General features: G+C 40.1%; 1 long non-coding RNA gene across 1 annotated transcript in view; it reads right to left on the reverse strand.

Moving 5' to 3' along the window:
• Positions 1-5,276: 5,276 nt before the first annotated feature.
• LOC143693691 (uncharacterized) overlaps positions 5,277-25,017 on the reverse strand; it is a 29,254-nt gene continuing 9,513 nt past the window's right edge. Inside the window, exons 2-3 of the long non-coding RNA XR_013181627.1 lie at positions 5,614-5,695; positions 5,277-5,445 (exon numbers count right to left, since the gene is read on the reverse strand). This is a non-coding gene — a long non-coding RNA (uncharacterized LOC143693691). The remainder of the gene's footprint in view (positions 5,446-5,613; positions 5,696-25,017) is intronic.

Below are 25,017 nucleotides of genomic sequence, written 5' to 3' on the forward strand. Positions count from 1 at the left end.
AACTGAGGAGCTAAGTGATTTGACAGCTCAGCATTCCTCACATGCTTCTCCATCTTCAGCCCATTTTGAAGCAGAGGTCCCTCAGAGTGACTGAGGAGGGCAGGATTTGGGTGCAGAAACCCCAGTTACAGCAGCTTCCCAATCTGAATGCCAGAGTTTGTTTCAGGGTTTCGCAAATGACGTATGCGTGACATACTCTAAAAATGATCAATGGTCTCAGGGAGGCATGGAAGCCAGAAAGGCAAGCCTTGAGTTCTTCAATGGATAAAAGCAGCACAGGTTTGCTCTGCTCCTGGCAGGGGAGGAAGGGGAAATTTCCCTATCTAATGGTACTCCTGCTGTTCCTTGTAGGACAAGTCCTCCTGAGTAGGAATTTAAAATACAGAAGCATAATTCTCCATTATCTACACTGTGCTAAGGAGCAGTACTTCTGGTACAAAATCGTGAAGTGCACTGTCCCAGAGCAGCAGAATGGGACATACTGTCTCTGGTTCCAGTGTACAATAGAGAGCATGAACTGCTCAAGAGGTTCAGAGAGGCTTGGGAAGGGATACAAAGTCCCTAGGGCCCTGGAAGCACAGACATGAGCTGGCCTGGTGCCATGGCTGATAGAGAGCTGGGTCCTCCCTAGGCTTTCCCAGTAATGGTGAGCAAACCCCATCCTGCTGGGTGTTGAGCATTTCCACTCAGAGCTCAATGCCTCAGCCATGCTCCAGCCTCTGCCTACTGCAGAGAGGTGGGAGTTGACCCAGGCTGGGGCTGACTACTGTGCCTGCAGCTACGTGCTAGGAAGGAAGGAAGGTGTGTGGTGTGAAGCTGCATTTTTCTCTCCACAGGTGTCTTTCTGAGTCAGGCATGTGAGCTCCAAAAAGCAGAGGTGCTCTCGTTCCCTGTTGTCTTATCAGGCAGGTTTGGTGCTCAGTAGGCAAGCTGTTTTCAAAAATAACTTGGAAGCTCTTCACTTTCCTCCTGCAGTCAAGCAAGGAGGCAATGATTTACTTTGCCTCTAGGATAAGGCTCCTTCTCTGTATTCCTAAATTAGATAAAGGTAGAAATTCTGACTGCCTCAAACCATTTTCTTCTTTCTCATGGCCAGTAAGAAAGAGATTTCTTTCTCTTCTCCAGTGTTCCTCTGTGTTTGTGGCCACTTAAGTCCCAGGTTACACTCTTTTAAACACACAAGAGGAAGAAAAATCACCATCTTAAAGAAATTTCCCACTTTGCACCTGAAAGACAATATTTTAACATTAAGCTATGCAACATCTTCTTAGGTTTAATTCATCAAATGACTCACAAAAGCAAAAAGTGTGTGGTCTTTCTTTCACTTTTTTTAGAAAAAAAATTGCATTGATTTAATTGCAAAATCAAATACAAGAATAAAAACCGACAAAAGATAGTGTTCTAATGCAGATTAGCATTCACATTTAAATATATTTAATATTCAATTACCTTTTTTTGTTTGACCAAAAAAGGTGGTATCCATCTGTTATTTTGTTTATATTTCAATGTGATAGAAGTAAAAGCTACTTTCAAAGATGTGAGGTAATGTCCATCAATAATTCACTTTCAATGGCTATAGTATTTAAAGATAATCACTCACTGGGCCATTTATTAGGCCTGACAGAGTGAACACAGTGTCAGATATCACTGAAAGGCCTAGAAGATTAAGGCACCAACCCTGCAAACTCTGACATGCTTGCCAGTCAAACTAGTCTCCAGGACATAGTTAAACCATGTCATAACCCTTTGCTTGAAGTTAATGCATTTAAGTCTGTTCATGCTTTGGATCATTGCCTCTCTGCCTGCAGGGAAAGTATAAGGGTTAGCTCAGCGCTGGTAAAAAAATTTTATATAAATGTAATATACCTTTTTTTTTTTTGGTACATCATATAACAGATACAGTCTGTATCATTTGTCTATAAAACTAATTATATACTCTATAAAATATTGTAAAAACTAGAAGTAAAAAAAAAAATCAGACTGGTTGAATCGTTCAGTGAGGTTAGGAATTCAGTAAGCAGACACCTCTCAGCAATTACTTTAAATCCTTTAGTTATGTGCAAGAAAGAAAAAAACTTTGCCTTCAAATTCTTGAATCATATTTGCTTATATAAAAACACTCCACTTGTTTTCTGGTTTAGAGAGCACCATAAAATCAGATCGTGCTGCTATAGCATCAGGATGCATTTTATTCTTGTAATAGCTATGAGGTCCCTGATTTTCTGTGCATCCAAGGAAATAAAAAAAATGCCAACTCACTAATATTCTTTTTTCCCTAACTTAACACCTTGTCATATTGGGCTAACTGGTAATGTATTATGATTAGAAGTAATGATGCTAAAGTAGGATAAAAATGAAAGACTGAATATTAAATCTGATCCACATGTCCAGGTCAATGCTGCTGCCTCATGTAGCAAATACTCTTTATTGGCAGTACCCACCCCTTTCTCTGATCTGCCATATCGAACCACGTGCTGGTTGACAAGTGTGCATTAGTCTCATTTAGCACTCCTTCTCCTGGAACAGAAAACAGGACAGTAATTGGGTTGGGCTGTGTTTGGAGAGGAGCCCCATTACTGCCCATGCTTGGCCAATGACTCCTTCAGGCTGCCCATGCTCCTGAGGGGAGCAAACTGCTTGGCAGCAGCAGCAGAACCATTCCTGACCCAGTGCCCAAGTTCTCCATGCCCAACACCCCAGCCAGGAGGAGGAGGAGGAGGAGGAGTCTGTCACTGATCTCCTTCCCAGCTGGTGCTGCCCTGCTGTGCCCTGCAGAGCCACCTCCCAGCCACCTCTGCCACAGCATGGCTTTATCTTCCCTTTGCAGCCACCAGCTCCCTGCTTCCTGGAGGGCAAGAAGTTCCTGCCAGAAGCACAAAAACCATTTTATTGCCATGTCAATGTCATGAACTGCTGGAACAGAGCCATGGAAACTTCTTCTAAATGGAAAATTAAACTTTTTTTTTTTTTTTAGCAAACTTGGGAAAACTAGGTATGTACTTTGCTGCAGCAGTGTGTATGGAGCTAAATGTGACCCACAGTGATGCACTGTGTGAGTAAAACAAACCTGAATGCTTCTAGCCCAGTCTCAAAGAGGCTCAGCTTTTCTTGCTTGGGTCATACTTAGCTTAAACTCTTCCATTTAATTATTAAAATGTTCCTACTTTGACCCAGAAAATCCCTTCTGCCCTGGAAGTAAGATCTCAGTATGTTTTTCTTCTTGCCAATTTTCACACTCTTCCCAGAGTAAAGAAGCTGATTTTTCTTTTTCCAATACATATAATTTACACTTACCTTAGAGCCACAACTTCTCATATACAATATGCATTCATTCCATCCTTTTCTAAAATACAGAATCTGAAAGAAAACATAGGTAATATCTAATATTCAAGAAAATTTGAAAAAAGAGAAATGGAACATTTGTTCTCATCAATTTTTTTGTAGAAAGTCCATAAAGTCAGATTATGACAGAATGTCCAGTATTATGAACTAATAAAACTCAGCCCATTATTACAAGAGTGCTGCTGAAGGCAATTAGTGTGCTGGATATCTTCTTATATTTTAAATCAGTGAGCTTATTAATTAAATATAGAGAAATTTTTTAACACTGTAACTGATTTGAGTGTCATTGTTTTGCCATCAAGACCAAAAATACCTTAAAATTCAGTGAAAAAAACGCCGAAAAATGATACAAGTCCTAAGTTTTTACCAGGAAAGCTGAAGCAGCAGTTAGTTCTATCTGGGTCTATGAAGTGGTGTATGCATGTGTTGCAGCACTTCAGAGGTGCTGTTTCCAGAGGCTGTCTCCCAGGTGGACTCTCTGCTATCTAACGATGCAGCTGAGCACTGCAGCCTTTTCATCACTGAAGGAACTAATCTGGGTGTTTCACAGGGGGAAATGGAGCCAGGGAGAATTAGTTTACAGACCTGTTACACCTTTGAGATGTCTACCCTTTCAGTCAAAGGTAGCTGAAATTAGCTGACAAATGAGCAATTGTAAAGCAAGAGCTGAAAAACAGCTCACATAAGCCCAACTCCTTTTGGAAAGTAGGCTATGGAGGCAGAATGGACCAATGCAGTTCTTTGCATCTCTTGTACACTGAGAAAAGCAAACTCACACTAACAAATAAATCCACAAAAAACAGCTGGTATATCTGATAGAGGGTGTCAGGAAACAAAAACATACACAAATGATGTAAAATTTACAAAAAATTCTCCCTTACTGTTTAAGGGAGAATTTTTTATAAATTTTACATAATTTTGTTAACCACAGGGTTTTAACCAAATGGCATTATTTTCAATAAGAGAAACAGAGTTTTCAGGACAGAAGAGGAAAAACTTCAATGAAGGCAAAGCTTCAAAAGGCCAAGATGCTACTATTCTGCTTCTATGTCAGAAGGAAAGACTTCAGTAGAAAAACAGTAGGTTACACTTATCTTTGGTGCAGCTCTCAGGTAATTTCATCAGCCTTAACAGAGTGATATCTGTCACCCAGGAATGTTTTCTATTTTTGGTGAAAGTGCAGAATACAGAGGGATTTTCTGTCTCTGCCTGCCTCTGTGTTTCCATTCTGAAGCCCAATTTATCCACCAGTTTAAAGCCATGCCTAATTGTGCCCAATGTCAATTGTGCTTTCAAGTCTTTTGCTGACACTGGACCATTGTCTCTTTCAATTTTTGGTTAGGTGGCCATTGTGCCAGTAGTAGACAGAGAATGAATGTGTAGACTTAACAGCTGTTTTCAAATGTTTCCAAATTTGTAGCTTGGTTCACACATTGAGCCATTGTCAGATTGCTGTGCTGAGCAGAATCAGTACAGTGTGCTTTAAATATCTAGACTGAGACAACTACAGAAAGTGATCAGCAAATGGCATGAAGCAGATGTACAGTAGCTATAGAAACCACAGCTTACACAAAACAAATAAGCTTGGACCATTACCTACAATTTGGTTCACGTTCCTTCAACAGCACCATAACATCTGTTGTAAGGAATCTTGTGGGGTGGGCTGAGAAAATATGCTAAGCACAAATATTGCTGAACAAAGAATAAAGCCGTTTCAAACTTAATGGTGCTACAAGGGTATTTAAATGTACCAATAAAGAAAGTAATGAAGGATGCTGTCAGTGCCAAATAAAAACATTAGAGAAAATTAGCTGCAGCGACCTGCCTGTGGAGCAGCACACATCATACCACACTGCAACAGCAAAACAGTGTCATAATAGCTTCAGCATCAATTTTAAAAAACTCAAGCCATTAAGAAGTTTGGCACTATTTTTATTACTTGATGGTATACAATATTACCCTTGAAGATTTTGGGTTTTCTCCAAAAAGTGGGACTCTTTCCTCAAAAGTAGGTTTGAAATGAAGATTGGATTGTAGCTGACAGCAGTGACCACAAGCTTCTTTGCCTCCTTCAGGGTCTCCAAGGGTACATCAAGAAAATATCTGTCTTGTTAAAAGCAAAAAAAAAGTTAAAAAAAAAAAAGAGTGACAGAGAAGAAGATATAGAAACAGACATCAGAAATAGTGAGGTATATATATTTATAGAAATAGATATCCTATATATATATCTATATCCTATCCTAAGGCACAAATTAAATTCTTACTACTCACCTCTTTGGTTTCTTTTGCTTTAATTGTAGATCCTATGTGCTGATGCCCTGGAGAGCACTCTGATGCCAGAAAGGTGCAGACTCTAAGTCAGGTTGATGAATCCGGAAAGAAGCACGAGAAAGCAAAGAGAATATTGGGGAATCAAGTGGTTTCATAGCATCATTGAAACTTTTAGTTTGGAAAAGGCCTTAAGATCATCAAGTCCAACTGTTAACCCAGCATTGCCCAGTCCAGCACTAAACCATGTCCCTAAGTGCCATAAGAGTGCCTAAGGGCAGGGCACACCCAGCAGCTGACCTTGAGAGGCAGCAAGTTCAGCCCAGAGCTCTGTCTGAGCAGCTGTGTCAATCGTGGTGGGTGTGGGTCTTAGACAAGCCATGGCTTCTGCTAGGTGGATGCCATCACTCCCTGGTCAAACCACGAGGGTTTCAGCACCCTTCCTGCATGCTCCTCCACAAAAACTGCTGCCCAAGCTGGCATGTCATTCCCTGTTTGCCCGCTCTGCTTGTGGAGCTCCTGGTTGTTAGTGTTCCGTTGCACTAGGTGATACACAAATATATCAAAAAGAGATGATCCTTGACCTTGAATTGTTGCAGTTTGAATAGACAAGAGAAAAGGACTGCAGAAAGAAAGGGCTGTTGAGCATGTTTTACAGGTAAAAAGCTGAGATGTAAGGAGATAATACTTCAATATACAGAACCTGCAAGTGCACTTAAAGAAGTATTCCTGCTCTTTCTCATTCCAGAAAATATGTCCTCAGTCTGACAATAGCCCATGTACTGAAATAAAAAGAATCAGTATTTTCCAGGTTTTGAGACTGAGGTAATTTCACAAGTATCCTGGGAACAGAGGTAGGAGTGACCACTCTAGGTAGGAGTGAATAATGCTCTGTCAGTCTGAAATATGCAAAGAAAAGAAATAATCTCCTTCAAGGAGAATGAACCTTTTTTTTTTTTCTTCTAAAATCACCCCCTGTAATAGCTGTTTCCAACCTATCTTTTCGTTCTTTGAGATATTCTGCAATAACAATCTCCAATGCTATCTAAAAATTTGATTGGTATGTGGAAAATCAGTGTATGTCAAGTTAGAAGCAGGACATGTAGGACATTTAGTTTCCCGAAGGATTATTGAATAATATTCCTCAAATATCTCATTCAATGCATTTAATGATATTTTTCCATACATTATTCATTTTTCATTACTTTCACACCTTATAGAAGAATTTTCCCCAAAAGTTTAAATAAAATATTTTCAATTTAGTTCATTTCATTATTCATTAAAGTCTTGCTTTCATTTTCTTTTTCATAAGCACAATTCTTTAAAAACAAGTGTTTAAGCAGTAGATAGAGGGTGGTGATGTAACTGACATAATATGGAAGTAAAGAAAAAAATCCCACAATTTTAAGTTTTAACATCTGGAAAGCAGAACTCAGAAGGCGAAAGACATGAGTTTCTCTGTGAACAAGTATCAAGTTTGCAGTGGAAAGGAATGATGGAGACTGCTCCCAGGGTTGCCACTAAAAAGTAGCCTTCTTTTATGCAAAGAGGTTTTATTTGCCTCTCCCATAGAGCAGGACACACTGAACTATGCAGGCTTGCTAATTGTTTTTAAATTATTTAAAATTATTTGGTATTGGATTTGTATCAGTTTGTATTCATTTCTGGTGAGTGGCTGGAAAAGGTCATTTGTGAAGAAGCAGGAGGCACCTGAGCATTGTGAAGCATTGTGAAGAAGCAGGAGGCATCTGAGCACAGCCTGCCATCAGAATTTAATGAGATGATCCAGCCTGTGCATGTGTTTGTAATGTCACAGCCATGATAATGGAAAGCATATGTCTAATGGTTGTTTCTTTTTTTTCTTTCCTTGTAGATACAGGAGTTAAAAATGGGGTAGATAAGCTAAGAAGGGGAAGAGGAAGGAAAGCTAATATCTCATCCCATGTTTCCCATTCTGTAATAAGGTGTCATTTTTAGGATATCTTGTCTCTGGTTAGCTGAATTCATACACTGCATAACTGACCTACTGGGAATTTAACTAGCAAACTCCAAGTTTAAACTGCAGCTCTAAGCCAAATTTCCATATTTTCCCAAGGGTGAGCTGTCAGCTCCTACTCATTGGCACTTTTTACATTAAAAGTGTTGCATTAGGCCTAATGCATCTTCCCTTCCTGAAACATGAGTAATTGGTGTTGACTTGAAAGTTCCACATAAAAACCTGTGGTAAAAAAATTAGACAGAAATTATGTTATAAACAAACAGGATATTTCTAAAACTATATTTCACATTATTTATTATGGAATATTAAAAATGTGCCAGGAGGCAAAACAACGTTCATTGTTGCCAGTCCATACAGAGGCCTCCAGAGGAGGAATTGGAGGGTCATGTCCAACCCCCCCTGCTCAAGCAAGGTCACTTAGAACAGGTTTGCACAGGGCCATGTGCAGTCAGGTTTTGGGTACCTCCAAGGACAGAGACTCCACAATCCATCTAAACAAACCTTTTCAGAGTCTTACCATCCTCACAGTAAAAAAACCCTTTTTTCTTGCACTTAAATAGAATTTCCCATATTTCAGTTTGTGTTCATTGTCTGTCCTGTCCCTGGGCACCACTGAAAAAACCATCATTCTTAATGCCTCCCATGAGGTATTTATGCACAGTGTTAAGATCCCCTTGAGCCTTTTCTTGTCCACACTGAGCTCTCTTAGCTTCTCCTTGTGTGTCAGATGCTCCAGGCCCTTCATTGTCTTCATGGCCCTCTTTGTCCTATCTCCAGTATGTCCATGCATCGTGCTGGGGAGCCCAGAACCAGACCCAGCTCTCCAGATGTGCCTCACTGTTGGAAATGTTTCTTCCCAAACAGGTTGAAAAACAGCGAAAACCATCCCAGTCACTTGAAGATACTGCTAGGATGTGAACCAAGAACTTCTAGGCCCAAGAGTTTCCTCTGCTTCACTCATAAGGAATGGCTTTAAGCTCCTGTTGGAGCTGTTATCGTCACAGGTCTGCTGTATCCCAGATATTATTCTGTTTTCACTAATTCTTCTACAATTGTTTCAAGATCCTTTAAACTCTCATTATTCTTCTCAGAGGAGCCATAAGCACGTCCATTTACACCCTTTAAATTCAGTCTAACTTTGTAGAATATTCTTGCCAGGTGATTTTTCCAACATCTGTGTTTTGCGTCTGTGTGGAAATGAGAGAGGACTAATGAGTTTCTATTCACTTGGGAGTAGAATATCTCAAATTTCAGCTATATCTGCTCTTTATGCTTTGTTTTAGCCCCAAACTCAGCCACCAGAAGCAGCTGCAATCAAATTAACTTTTTTCCTTGAATGTTTTAAGTAAAGAGGATCAGATAAGCACTGACATAGCCAAAACTCCTCAGGTGTGCAAGACAGAAGACATCTCTCCAATTAAAAAAAAAAACAGATTTGTCCTCAGAGGATGTAATTTTCTCAGGAAAACATCATCTGATATGCCAGCTTCTTCAGACATACTACCTATCATCACTAGTATGCAATACTTTTGTCCTCCTACCTGACATTGAGTCTGGCAGAGAAAAGAAGTGGTTAATGAGCAGAGAGAAACCAATTCTAGTTTAAAAATATTGCCAGTGAAAAAAAGTCAAATAAAAAGGGAGAATAAATTTCAATTTCCACATCAATAGTTCTTTAAAAATACAACCATGTAAAAATGTGGAAGTGAATATGAAGTACCAAAAATAAATTGATTGGCTCCATGTAGTTTTGTATGCCCATTATCCTGTGTGGAAACTGGGAAGCTGGTATATTTATACACTGTGATAATTATTTCTTATCTGTTCAAATCCAAATTATGTTTAAATATGGATTTTCTAGGATCGACTTTATAATACCTTCCTCCAAAAGCCTCAGGGAATAGGGGGCTTAATTAAGAGTGCTTTAGAACTGGACTTCAGAGTGACATTCATTATGTTTACTTTAGCAATCATTTTACATGGAAATCTGCAAACAATTGCCTACCAGAAAGATGTCCACTATGAAAAGTGTTCCTCATGCAACCTCAGATATTTCTATCTTTGACTTTTTTGTCATTGTTTGCATTCTTAATACACTGAATAATATAGAAGCACTTATTAATTGTGTGCAATTGTAGCAATTAATTTAGAGTTCATTTAAATGAGTTTATAAAAGGAATCAGAGATTCCTGTTGCCTCGATTTTTTAAAGTAGAAGCTAGCAGCACTGCATATTTTACACTTGGTCTTATTAATTGTTCTATGGTGTTACCTTAGGACTTGCTGATGACAATAACACAGACATGGATATGCAGGAAATATGCATGTAAAGAAAAAAATAGATTTAATGTAACACTACATTTAGCTTAGACTTTTCAGATTTTTGAAGGAGTACTTGTTAATAATTTCCAGTTTATAAATGGTAGAAAAATTAAGCTCTAAAATCCATTTGAATACTTCTAGAAAATTCTAATGGTAATCAATTACTCAAAGAAAATATCAAGAAAGTACTTGTCTGTGGAAAAAAAAAAAAAAATTTCCTGGAAATTCAAACATTTGGTGTGTCATCCTCATCTGCAGTTCACTTTGTTCTGCTTCTCACTAACTTGCATGTCTCTGATCAAAATATTGTGGTTTAAACACATTTGTGGGCCAGAAAAGTTAATCGAGTGTGTTCTGCGAGACACTTATGAGTTTTCAGTCTGGTTTCCCAGGGGAATGCAGCTTACATGATCTTGCTCTCTGTCCATCCATCTATCACATGACAACTACAAGCCCATCTGACAGAAAGGCAAGGTATCAATGACAAATCATTTCCTGCAAATTCCAGGAAAGTCTGTGGCCAGGCAGATGAGAGAGATCTAAACAATATCCCATGCTGAGACAGAGCACAGGAAGGTTGCAGAGGGAGCCCAACCTGGTCAGAAGAAATTCCTCACAGGCACTGGCTGGCTCATGGGTCAGCACATGGGCTACTGTGACCCACACACAGCCCCTGACCCAGCCAGGGAGAAAGAGGAACACAACAAAGACTTAGGGATATCATGGGCATGGGATGATGGGCCATTCAAGCCCAATGGAAGAGGCAAAATGGAGATAATGCAGGGGAAGTTGGACAATGATACAAGGGGACAGCTGGTGGCTTGTGGTGACAAGGAGTATGGAAGGTGCTGAGTTACTGTTGGGAGGAAGTGAGGAGAAAATGGAGAAAACAAATCTCTATGATGGCGTTTGTGTTAGTTTCATTGGTTCCAATGAAATTGTTTGCAATTTGTTTTCCTGGAATAATAATGGAAATTACTTTTATATTTGCTGTTTTAATATGACATTCTTGAGCATTTCACTGCAATAGAGGCAGAATGCAAAACTCAGTATTGGATCTATTAGCATGAATTTTGCTGAAGGACTTTGAGGACTTAAAATGCTGGGATTGGAGTCAATATTAGATTCAAGCCTCTTGAGGGGAAGTAGAGCTATGTTTGAAAATGTATTTAATATGGTCTATTTGTTTATTTATTATATTGTAGTTTCTCAGTATTTCCTCCCACAGTTACTGTTAAGAAAAAACCAAAACAACAAAACAAAACCAAATGAAACAAACAAAAAAAGTCCAAACAATAAAATTACATTTAGTATTATATAGAAAAAGAAATGGGAATAAGGTCTGTAGATAGTATATCATTCTGGAACCTCTGTGAATGGAAAGATTTAATACTCCTATTAAGAGCAGCAAATAAAGAGTGATTGAGTACATGAAGCCAAATAGCTTGTGTTCCATTAAAGTATGTCTTCCATCCAGGCATAATTTGAAGTTATCTAAAAATTAGGAATCTGCTACCAACACTGGTAATTTGTTTCTCATTGATTACAAATAATGCATGTTCTTCATTTTTCATTTGTATTTAAAAAGCTTGAGCTTACAGCCATTTTTTTTACCACAGAACTATAGAATCAGAGAATTATTTAGACTAGAAAAGACCTTCAAGTTCATCAGGTCCAACTGTTACCCCAAAAGTGACAAGTCCTCCACCAAACCATGTCCTTAAGGGTCACATCTACACATCTGTTGAATAGCTCCAGAGATGGTGACACCACTTCCTTGGCCAGTCTCTTGCAATGCCTGACCACCCTTTCAGAGGAGAATTTTTCTTAATGTCTAATCTAAACCTCCTCTGGCACAATTTAAGTAATTTCCTCTTGTCCTATCACTTGTTACCTGGGATAAGACACCAGTCCTCACCTGGCCTCACCCACCTTTCATGCATTTCTCGAGAGCATTAAGGCCTTCCTTGAGTCTCCTTTTCTCCAGGCTAAACAAACCCCAGCTACCACAACCCACAGGATTTGTGCTCCAGAGCCCTCACCAACTTCATTGCCCTTCTCTGGACTCACTCCAGCCCTCCAGTGTCCTTCTTGTAGTGAGGTGGACACAGAACTTGAGGTGTGGCCTCACCAGTGCCCAGTACAGGGGACAATCCCTGCCCTGGCCCTGCTGGCCACACTATTGCTGATCCAGGCCAGGTGCCATTGGCTTTCTTGGCCAGCTGGGCACAGCTGGCTCCTGTTCAGCTGCCATCAGCCACCTTTTCCTCAGGTCCTTTTCCTCTGGGCAGATTTCAAGGCACCCCTCCCCCAGCCTATAGTACTCCAGGGAGTTGTTGTGACCTAAGGACAGGACCCAGCACTTGGCCTTGTTCAACCTCATGTAATTGGGCCCATCAATTAAGCCTGACCAGACCCTTCTGCAGAGACATCCTGCCCTCCAGCAAATCAATACTTGTGCCTACCTTGGTTTCAACTGCAAACTGACTGAGGATGCCCTTGATCACCTCATCCAGATCATTGACAAAGATATTAAACTGGGCTTGGCCCAACACTGAGTCCTGGGGAACACCACCTGTGACTGGGTACCAGGTGGATAAAACTCCATTCACGTCCACTCTGGGCTCAGCCAAACACAGGTGGCAAACACAGGGAGGCACCTGCTCATAGCAGGGGCGCTTATATGAATTATCTCACTGACTGCAGCACAGTCATATATAAGTAAATGTACTCTGCTGCAGAAGAACCCTCACTGAGAGTAAAGGTGCACATGAGATGTGGGAAGGTGCAATTTCATCCTTGCTGATATTTGAAAAAGCTACAAATTCATCAGGCTTGAAATAAGATTGTATTTTGAAGTATTTTTAAGCACCTGGTAGCACTTGTGTAGTAGAAAGTCTGTCAGCCTTTTCAACATGAAATTATAAACACTTGATAAGATCTAGGGGCTCACACAGTGTACACAGTGTCAAAATGACATGGCTGGCTAGTTGTTTTTTGGTTTGTTTTGGTATTTTCCACTCTGAGTTGCTCCAAAAGGAGATGTCTTTCTATGAAAGAAGAATGGGGACGTGTAATTTCTTTCATTATGACAGGCAAAATATTCCTCAAAATGTATGATTATGTTTAAAAAATATTTAATAACCATTGTGCTGTAGCTTAAATGAATCCTGTGCTACATATTGGTTTTGACTGTTCAGTTCTCTTTTCTTTAGTATTTTTAAATTATTTTAAAAAGCATGGGCTTTTTTTTTCTCTCTCCTTGAGATATAATTTGGTATCTGAAAAACTTGAACACTAGGTGATTTCAAAGTGACATCTCCTTGCCTGCTGGCAGCTCTCCTCTAGGTGGTCATCTCCACTCCTGCTCCAACCCCTGTGGCTGCCCAGTGCCCAAAGTGCCCTTGGAGCCTTAGCTGGAGTAATGCTGAGGTGTGCAGAGGCAACAGCAAATGTGCAAAAACTTAACAAGTGACCAGTGTGCAACATTTGGGTCTGATAAACACACACACTCCAGTTAGCGTTAATAACATCACTCACAGCAACCACCAGTAGGGATCTTGGGCAGGTCCTGCTCCTTCTTGTCACCTTCAGTCCTGATACTGGGTGCACTGGAGACAGTCCCAATAGGGGATGATCAACTGAGATCTTACCCCTCTTCTTCCTGGCTGGGTACTGGGGAGATTTTTTTTTTTTTTCTGTTCTTTTCCTTTCACTCTTCTGTCTTTTATTTTTTCTTTTTCATTTTTTCCCCAAGACTTGATTTGTACCTTTAAAATCAACACATTCCATCAGCTTCAGATGCTCCTGATCAATCATTTTGCAGATGGACCAGCCTCAGCATCTTCTGTGCAGCTATTTCTCCCACTATCTTTGATGGCCAACATAAGTGAATGTCAAGAGCAGTGTTACAACAGGTAAGTCCATAGCAATGACTCCCCAGAATACCTTCCTAGAACAAATAACTTGTGATTTAGGAACTTTCCTGACCCAGAAATTCTCAAGTTAAATGCTCGCAATTAGGAATCCTGGTTGGAATTTTCATACACATATTTCCCATGCTTTATAGACCCAAGCAAGCTTTTAGCACCTCCAACACATGTTGATGGGGATTTCCATGTCCTTCTGCACGGTGTATGTAGCTCCTTTCTAATTCATTTCAACCTGTAATTTTCTGGCTCTACCTAGTGCCCCTCATTCTTGTATTAGAAGGAACTATGAACAGTTTCCAGCCTTTTCCATGCCACTGCATGCCTCAGCATGACTTCCTGGCTGTTTTTTGGGGTTTTTTTCCCAGGCTGTAAAGCCCCAGTCATGTAAGCTAGAGGTTCATGGCCCATGAATGAAGAAAGAGAGGAGTGGAAGACATCTGCTCACGTCACACCATCAATGGGCATGTTTCTGAAAGGCTGGGAAATTCCATGAACAGAAAAGTGTGCAGTCTGCCCCAGCACAATGCAGGACCATAAAAACCAGCATGATGAATGCCATACCACTATGCACAGCACAGTGAGTAGCTGTACATGAGCTTTCAAGGGAGTGCACATGATAGGATTTAAATGTCCATCATCTGCTTTCCCAACTTATTGAGGAACCCAGGTAAATTTCCAAGAATGAGGAACAAGGTAATAGAAATTGTATTTGATTAGCAAAGAAAATAGAAATTGTATTTGATAAGCATCCTCTTCTGGCTAAATATTCAGTGATTGCAAACAGTATTTTTCCAAATATATAAATTTCTCATGCTTGGGTTGCAAGACAGGCACAAGTTCGAGGCCACTGGTGTGAGCATCTGCACATGCAAATTTTTGATATGTATCTGTAAAAGAGACAATGCACACAGAATTCTCATCAGGATGAAGAGACCTTGCCCAGACAGGAATGGAAGGCTGCCCATGTCAGAAGACTCCTACTTGCACACAGTTCCAAATTAAAAAGTGTTTTATATTTTCATGTGAAGTCATACAGAGAACTCCAAATGAGCCAGAATCTCCAACAAGAGAGACAGCTCTTCCCCTTGAAAAAGAAAACAGACATAGGGGAAAAAAGATAACTATAAAGACACTGTAAAGTGTAATCTTTGTTATGGCATAGTGGCTGAACAATGAAAGGTCACTAACATCATAACAACTCATAATTGCATCTCAGACCTTATTGGTGTGGGACTTGAACAGCAAATGAGTTTAAATGCAAGTTTTGCTTCTAATTTTCCTTCTTTTTGGTTTTTGGGGTTTTTTAAGCCTGCTTTGTGGCAACTCTTAAATCTATATTTCTGGTTTAATTAAAAAGCAGCATAATATGTCACCTTCTATGTGATGGCATGGAAATTAATTTTACAAACTCTAGTTATAAGTAATAATGTTAAGTTTGCACCAATTTCATGAATAAAAATAGCATATGCTGCATAGTGAGCTCCGCATACTGGCAAAAGAATAGAAATAGGCAAAGAAACATTTACTATCATTTAGTCTTGTAAAAGAAAAATGGATTAAAACCTTGTTTGAAGAAGGTCAGCTCAGACACCAGCACTTTTCAGAATCAAGACCTCACATTTCTGCCATGTTGACAGATATTTCAGTCAAGGAGAAGTACACACTGAGGAGCAGCTGAATAAAAATATTCCCTCTTGGTCTAAATTGTGCAGTAAACAGATCCCTGGAGTACTCATGCATTTAAAAATTAGTGTTCTAGGCAGATCCCACAAGCAACAAGCAAATGGAAATTGTTTAGTTAAGATAATGCAGCACAAACTTTTGCTACATGATGGACTAATGCTCCCATGTCCACTGTCTCAGATCCTTGGCTCACTCTGATTTTCATTCTGAGTTATATATGCAGACCATCAAAAAACCATATCATCCTATATGCCTTAACTGACATGCAACCTAGATAGCACCAAGTTACAAATCAGCCTTTTTCTTGATTTTTGCTTTGTGGACTTCCCAAATGCAGTCAGACAGCTGGAGGACAAATGGCAAACCTGGAAGTATACTCCACTGTGAGTCATGGCTCAGGTAACAGCTTTCTGCCTGGAATGAGCACCCAATAGTCACAAGCACCCTGTCTTTTCTGTTCTGAGAGGGCTGAATGCAGTGCTGCCCACAGGCCCGAGGTTCTTTCCCTTCAATAAATGGAGGCTAAAGCTGTTCAAGAGCAGTGGAGAAAACAAAAAAGCCATCACAAAAACCTGAGAGCCAGCCGTTTATATGAGCAATGGCTTTAGTCACTGAGATGCTTTTGTATGCATTTCTAATGCATTCATTACCATAATAGCAATGAAACAATTCATTTTCTTCCTTTCATTTTACTGTTATGATAATCATTTCTATAAAATAAGAGTTACATCAGCCAATTTCATATAAGATATTGCCCCAGTTTAAAAATGTTACCTATATTGGGCAAGCAAGATCTGTATTTCAGAAATTATTGATCTCCAGGGGGTCACAGCTCCCACCACAACATTACTACACACAGAGAAACACAACCCATTATTTTCTGCAATAAGAACTGGTACACTATGGCAGATCAGCTCAATATGCATTAACTGAAACTCCCAAGAACACATTTTCTAGGGCTTCCCCCAGGATAAATTTTTGAACCAATACTGCATGTCCAGATCAACTCTCTCTGACTCTTGTGTAGGAAAAGTATTTCCCTACCAAGGGTGGATACATGCCAAGTGAGAAAGGAAGGACAAACTTTGTCTTGAAAATATATCTGAGCTCAGTATAGGATCTCAGCACTGTCTTGCGCACCATTCCCACAGTTACCTACGGACATCAGGCCCAGCTAAAAGTATCAAAAAAGCAGTCCACAAATAGTTGTTAGAATACCCCAAGAGAAACAGAATGGGAAGGTATGTCAAGTGAGTTGCCTTATAGTTGTCTCCTCTGCTCATTCTACTCAATATTTTCATTTATCTAGGGCTAAGTGGTAAATGAGAAGTTATAGAGGTGACAAAAGTTGTGGAAGACCAGGACAAATTCTGAAATGAACTGGTGATGTAGCTGTCCGGAATCAACAAGATTAATTTAGCCTGTCTTTGCTTCAAATGGATTGTGAAGGGTTTATTCCTGGCAAGCTATTACAGAACAAATCAATGGGGATAACAATCAGCTAGACAGCTGTGTGCTGGTGAAAGAGCCGGGTGTATAGGAGTCACAAAACTGGTATGGATGCAGCAATCTAGCTCTGCAGAAGAAAGACAATACTCATTTTGGAAAGCATTACAGAAATGGGGTGTGCAACAAGACAAAGACATTTCTTCTGTCACACAGAGTGCCAGTGAAAGGTTTCCTCAAGCACTGCATCCTGGCCTGGATTCTTGAACATAAGACAGAGAAAATGCAAGGAAATATGAGCAATAAGAGCAGAAAGAGGTCTAAAAGAGAAAATCTGTAGAGGAAAAAAAAATCTGTGGTAGTTCAGTTTGGAGAGTGAGGACAGAGAAGGAAATGGAAACCTTGCATCATTATAAGGGCTTTTACAAGTCCTTCTTGCTAACTTTATTCAGAGCAGATACTAGGGAGGACTTCTTAGTAGGGTAGAGAGAGGGTAGCATGGTGACCACAGAAGACTATGAACTCTGCATCAGTGCAGGATGCACAGGTTATGTCAATATCAGCAATTAGCAATAGTAGAACATAGACTTGGGCTCTCAGTCATCCTCCCTGAGAAACCATCTGGGTCCATAAGCACTTCCTGTACAGGCCTGGTGTTCCCAGACAGGTTTAATAGGAGCATTCTTGACAGCAAGATAGGAGAGCTTCAAAGTATATTTCCCTGGCCTTTTGGTCTCAGGGCCAGAGAACTGTGTCAGGTATATTTAATGTTTTTGTACTGCAGTCAACCAGTAGAAGTCTGTAAGAAGGCAAACCCAGCTCTGCACAGGAGGGGTTAGGATATCTTGTAATATCTTGTCTGGTCCTATATGAGTGCAGTTCTGTTTACTTACTATTGACCTTTGTTGCAAAATACAGAAAACTTTGGGCTACAGTACAGTCTCAATTAGATCCATTTTCCAGATTCCTTATAAAGACATTATGAAGCTGACCTTCATACAAAGAAAAATAAGTCCAATATAAATCAAGTCCAGCAGCTCAGCTGAAGATAAACAACTTTTATCAACCAGAAGGTGCGGAAATAGATTTATTGTTATATGGCATCACACCATACCAAATGATGCAAGGATATTGCCCTTTCATCATTTTGGAATTCAGAGGGGAGAGAGGCTCCACACTGCATCACAGCTCTCAAAAAACAGCCTCTCAGCACCAGCTGTGGGCCCAACTTTATCAGGTTTTACAAACAAAGACAATGTCTATAACAGAGTCACTTCTCCAGCTGTGCTGTGATTGATGGCAGCTTAGCTGCCATAGCAAGGAGCTCAGTGTGGGCTCCATCTGCATAAGCACATTGTTGCCCTAGATGGATTCCTGCTGGTTTGGGGGCACTTAACCTAATCCTGGCTCAGACAGGTCTTTACTGCACCTCCAGTGTAGAAATGGCAGGCAAAAAAAGGCACCTCCATTGGCCAGCTGAGCCACTGGAGACAATCACTTTAATTCCTAGAGGGCTCTGTTTCTGAAGGCTCAGCATCAAGAAACACCTTTTATGCATACACTGGGAAATATTTCAGCATGAAGTCAAAGTTTCATCGACATATACTCCTCGCTGTCACCACTTTTCCCTCACACACCAAAGTCCTACTTCATTTCTCCCACTACATCTTGGCATCCTATTTTTTTGGGGATATGGTTAAAAGAATGAGAATATGTAGTCACTGGGTGGCATAGAAAGTGGAAGATAATGTTGAAGATAATTTGTCCACTAATAATGAGCAAAAAATTCTTCACCTTGCTGTAAGTAAAGGAACAAAATGCTAAGTGGCATTTGCCAGCCCATCAAATTGGGGAAATCTTATTCAAAGTGCACACTTCCCTGCTGTGAATTTCTTGCCCCCGCTCCTTTCCATATTCATAGAGAGACTCAGGTTAGGCACTTTCAGTCATCTAGTTTTATTGATGCAAAAAATACAGAGGAAACCACTGGCTTTAGTGTAGGTAAAAAGAGATGATGAAGAGCCCCAAATTCTTGAAATCTATCAGTAGCAGAAGACTAATAAAGGCAGATCAGTAAAATGTGCTTTCTGAACCCAAAATACAGTTTAAAAATAGAGGAGAGAATTTGAGATACTTGAAGTGATGTAGCTTTAAAAGAAATCTAGGTATTCTGAGGTGGAAGGTGACTTTGAGCAATGCTTGAAGGACTTCACCCACTCAAGCCTCGGTCTATTCCCTTGTAATCCCACAGCATTTGGTCTAAGTCACCTGAGAGAAAAAAAAAATGTGAGTGTATAATTTTTTTCCTATTCCTCCTGGGCAGTCTGCTGCATAGCTTGAAATCTGTATTTTTGTAGCAAATATAAATTGACCCCCTTGAGCCCAGCATATAGGTGGGACATTTATTACACTGCACCTTTGAGTCATCAGACCCAGACCCCTGCTATCTCCAGCAATCACACTACATAAACAACTTCATAAATCTATCTTGTTCCATATTAAGAATTTTGTGGATGGTTGCCCAATTTTTAAGGTTTTTTTAAGCTCTATCTGAAGAATGGAAACTTCTTCAAACACGCATTTAACATTTATTCACAGAGAGCTTTACCCTTCGGTTTCATGGCAGGGAACCATTTTCTTAGCTTTTCACTCTGTACAGCACTAACCCACCAATCCAGACAGCCTCAAAACAGCCTTTCCAGCCTCATACAAACTTTGCTTTGCCAGAGGGACCAAGCCAAGCTCTTTCCAATTGCCCCCAGCATGACAGAAAGCCTCTGCTCCTCTAAGTGATCTTCGTCTGCATGTACAGCAGCTGGAATCCACCTTTTTGTTGATTTGTTTGCGGTTTTATTCGTGGGCTTGTTTTGTTTTTAACTGGGTGTCCAAGGTTGCACTCAGTTTTCCAGAAAGGCTGTAACAGGCTTCATACTTGCTAATCTGCAGCAAAAATCATGAAGCCAGTAGGTTTTAGCCTTGTTTTTCCTTTCTTCTTTAGAGCATCTCATTGAGTATGATTCACCATCACATGTATGTTTCTTCTTTCCTCTCTAATGGCAAATCTCAGGTTTATAATGGTAGTTATTGCTCTAAGTTCCTTTTAAATTTTCTCCCATTTCTGCAATTCCAATTTAAATGCTCAGCCAAGTTCTTTATTTGATATTCAAATCCTCGTTTGCAGTGCTGGCACTGCTAACTTTTTCATTAGCAGCAGTTTTCCTTGCCACATGATTTTCTTTTCCTATTTAATTCATCGATGAAACCAGTAAATAATAAGAACTTCATCCTATATGATATATTTTCAAATCCAAAATACAGTATTGGATTTTTTTTGTGTAGAAAATATATGCTATACAGCTGCAGTACCACCCATCCTACATAAACTGTCTTTTTCTATTTTTCACTTGCCCCCATATCTGATTATTTTAATAAACATCTTGCTTTCTGATGCACACTGGGTTTCTGAATGAGAAGAGCACATAAACATTTGGAAAAAAAAAAGTAGAAAGTTCCATATCTTCATCAACCTTTCTACCCTAGATTGATTTGGGAATATTTTTTGCCTGCTGTATTGAACTGTTCAGTAGCATCAGAGTTACTGTTTTATTGAGGTTTCATTTATAAATGTAGAACCAAGAATAGCCTTTATCATAACGCTGTTTCCTTAATAAAAAAATTAGTTGATGCTTGCTTGTGATCTGAGCTTTGCCTGGATGCCTGAGGTTAAATATCTAGATTCACGTGGAAATCCCTAAATAAGTGTGGCCTGAAGCACAGTATAACACCATTCACTTTGATTTGACTACAGGTGCAAGTTATTAGGTTTGCTGTCCTTTTACAGGACAGGAAGATTTCATTTTGGTGAGAGCTGAAGATCACTGGTGTTTCCACGCTCAGTGTCTGCCTGTGAAACCTTTTATCACTCTTCACTTTTCATTCTCTTTTGGAGATAGATTAGGCATTTTGCTGCCCAGTGCTATGAGACAGGCAGCCAGATACAGGATGTTCTGAGGTTGGATGATTCATGCACACTGAAGAGGAAAAGGCTAGAGACAGTGCACTGTCCTCAAAATTAACCCCCTAACAGCAGATCCCAAAATGGAGCAGAATGAGAAGCACCGAAGTGCTTGTTCATGCCTCTGCCTTCTCTAAGGTTAGAAATGTTTTCCTGTTTAGTTTGAATTTGGTACAATTTTGTGCTTAACAGTGGAAACGTGCTAGGATTTGGCAGCTCCGTGTTTTGGAGCACTTTCTTGCTCTGTCCCCAGAAAAATCTCTGAGATAAACTTTTTCAAGCAGGACTGTAAGCATGGAGATCTTCCCCCATAAGATTAGCTTCCAGCCAAAGCAGAAGCTAGCCTGGGACTTCCTGACTAATGTGAAGCCTCCATGAGTTTCCTGTGCTAATTTATTCCTTCCGTTTTGAGCAGCTTTTTAATATTGAGCTCAGCCAGAACAAGGTGGGTGGTAGAAACAGAAACGTGTTTTTCCCTCTCTCTTCTCCAAGGTTCCCTGAATCTGCTGACTAAAAATTTTATTGTGAAGTACTTTGGGTTTCACTCTAAAGTAGAAACAGCAAAGTTTAGGATCATGGAGAAAGCAAAAAAAGAGCAAAAAATTAACAGGCTGAATTTGGAAGAAAATTGTATTGTGTGCTTCATCTGAAGGGGTATACAGTCAAAAGGGAAATCAGTTTAAATGGCAGGAAAGGGAAGAGAGGCTGGATGAAATACACATGGAAACCCTGGAAGATCAGTGCCTTAAATTATGATGAGACAAGTGACTCTCAAATAAGGAGTCTCCACAGGCATAATCCAAGTCCATTTTTAACCTCCCTTGTCCTTGCTAGATTAAGCAAGTGCTTGGGAGCAACTGGACAGCACGCCAGTAGGAATCTCCCTGCAAACCACTGGAATAAGATCAGTCAAAGAGTTTTAGAGCTAAGTACCACAAAGAAGCTGAGCACCACTGCACTGGGGCAGCACTGCATAGCAGTGTGCATGCTGTGACAGCTGACACAAGGAGCAAGGACTGCTCCCCCTGGCACATCCATTCAGCAGTGCCCTGAGAAGTGGAAAAGCCTGAAGGCCTCTGGGAGCTGTGTGTTGCAGCCATATGAAGGACAGAAGGAAAAGAAAGACAAGAAAACCTCACGTGCCATTTCACATAATGATTGTCCTGCACAGGCTGCGCTGAACGCACCACACCTAAGTCTCAGCATTTAAACAGGGCTAGGATAAGAAGAGTGAAGGGGAAGTTCTGTTTACCAGTAAAAAGAGAAAAAAATCCCCAAAATTATAAGCTGACAAGAAGGCTTTCTGCAGTGTGGTTTGAAGTATATTTTGCATTATCTAACATGCCCAAACGCTGACAATCTATTATCGGCTATGGGCAACATTCTCAGGTTGTGCTGCTCACAGCCTGCTTTTCAGCAGCAAATCTCACCTCTGCTAGCTGCTTTCAGTGGTGTCTGCACTGGGAGGAATAAAAAGCTCTGCAGAGAAGCATTATTTTAGCTTTCTACTATTCTCACCAGAATATCCTTTTTCAATCACAAAATAAAGAGCTTTATGAATCTTTTATCTAAAACTAACTTTACAAAAGAGGAAAATGTATGCACACATGGAGAGAGAGGAATATGTATACATGTGTGTGTTTGTTTTGGGATTATTAATCTCGCATATTAGGATATATTATGGATGACTAATAGAGTAAAACTCAGAATATGTAACAGAAATAATTCTGTCTGTCAAAGGTATGAGCCTGTAAACTTAATTACAGAAATAGTGTAGGTTTATGCAAGCAATAAAAACCTAACAAAACAAACAAAAACATACAGAAAAGCCCAGAATTTCTCCAGCAAAATCATGATGTCAGATTTCCTCAGTGTGCATATCTGTGTACCACCTCTTCTTTGCCTTTATTCTGGCTGAATTCATAACTGCTTGCCTACCAAATAATGCAAACAGCAAGGGAATTAGAACATCAGGATTCCATGGTGTTGTGACAATTTTGAAACTAAAAGCATCCTACCTGATGCTTTTCTTTTTTTTTTTCCTTCTTCCTGGTCTGCCAAAGTGTGAACAGCAATGGCATGTATTCAGTGCCTCTGCAATGCCTTTTTGGACAGCCTCCCAGTGCCTTGGCCCCGACACGTGTTGCTCGTCCTTGGCTCTGACCTGTGAGGATGCATCTCAGCTGGGAGCTATGGTACTGCTCCCTCAGCTCTGACAAAGCCCCTCTGCTTTCCAATCAGAGCTGATGTGCCAACACTGTCTCTAAAAAGCAAAGTATGTGCACCTCATGTGATTTCCCTTCTCTTCCCACCTCTCCACTGCCTCTGGGGCTGGGCAAGGATTAGAGTTTGCTTGGGCACCAGTGGAGCACCATACTGGAGACCTTGGTCTTGGCTGAGCAGTTGTGTACTGCAGTAGAACAAATTTTTGGCAAGTGGTAGACGTGTTTACCCCTCAAAAGCTGTGCTAACAGCTTTGGTTTCTTCACTGGATAGTTGGGCTTGATGCTTTGCTATTAAAAAAAAGCACATGCCATTTATGTAGGCTAAATAGTACATTGAACTATAAAAATCACACAAGTTTAATGGATATTCTCTGGGGATTCATTGTTCCACCAGGTGAATAGAATCTAATTAAGAATGAAAATTCAGGAAAAGTGAATGCAAAGTCACATGGTCATGTGTCACCTTAGAGGAGAGGTTTGAACATGAGAGCAACTAAAACGTATGGAGAGCTATCATAAATATTTATATAGCGTTGCAGAAATAACAGGTATGTTATAATAGGCAAAGTGTGCCAAACAGGTAGAACCTCTGAAGAGCCAATCTCCAAACAGTGTAAAACAGAGCAACAGTATCTCTGGAGATGGGATACAGCACCTGTTACCCTGAAGTGGAAGTGCATCAGGCAGGATAAGTCAGTGCACTAGAATCCCATGTGTATGTTAGAAATTGACTGGATTTACCACATGTGTACCTCAGGCAGAGCCTGCTGGAAAGACAAGCTTTAGATCCAGAGCACCAAGCCAGGAACAAGATTATCTTCATAAGATATGGGGTTGTACCCATTTTCTGTTTAGCATTTTCCAGGTGAAGATTTAATGCAGATTTAGAGACACAGATAAACAAAGTATCTCTGAACCATGCTGGGCATCTACCTCTCCTTCAATCCTCTTCTCTGTCCTTATCTAAACTGAATTTAATGCATCCTTTTAACGAGACATTTTGCTATCAAGACATTAAGAGTTTAAATAACTTTTTTTTAAGAAGGAAAAGTATGAAAAATACCATCAGAACCAGCAGAAATGCTATCAAGCATCAATTCATCAGCATGCTGACCTGTTGAAGGGAACCAACCCCAAGATGCAGATCCTTTGGAAACACATGGGTAATGGTACCCAGGAACTATTTTTCCCCTTATGGTTTCATGGCAAGCCATAGTAGGCATCTCTCAAACTATGTTAAAAGCCCGTAGAGAATTTGTTGGTGAAAGTTTTGATAGGGCTTAAAGCTGACTGGAGCTCACCCACAAGACTGGGAAGATTAGTCTTTTAATTTTTTTAAATAGAAAGTTTAGTTTAAAATATTCTCTTCCTTGATTTTTACCTATTTCATCTGCAGAATGACTACAAGCAGCTTTTTTTGCATATGCCATCAATATTGTTCAAGTGACACATACTGCTGTGCTACTGCCCTGAGATAATGTTCTGCTAACTGGGTACCTCTGCGTTACTGTCATACCTTGCTGCTCACCACCAGCCGAGTTGCCTGAGCTAAAACAACTCTGCCTGATAGTAAATTTGTCTGTATTCTTGTATAATTTCAATTACATACCACCAGTTTATCATAACCTCCTTACACTAGTAAGCAAAGTGACATTTACTGGTCGTAAATTCTAGAGCTTAGATGAAATAACACTTTAAATAGCAGTTGGGTCTTAATGCCCCAGAGACAAGCATAGAATCATAGAATAGTTTATGTTGGAAGGGATCTTTACAGGTCATCTATTCC

This window comes from Agelaius phoeniceus, chromosome 3, assembly GCF_051311805.1.
Source record: "Agelaius phoeniceus isolate bAgePho1 chromosome 3, bAgePho1.hap1, whole genome shotgun sequence".
NCBI classification, from domain to species: Eukaryota; Metazoa; Chordata; class Aves; order Passeriformes; family Icteridae; genus Agelaius; species Agelaius phoeniceus.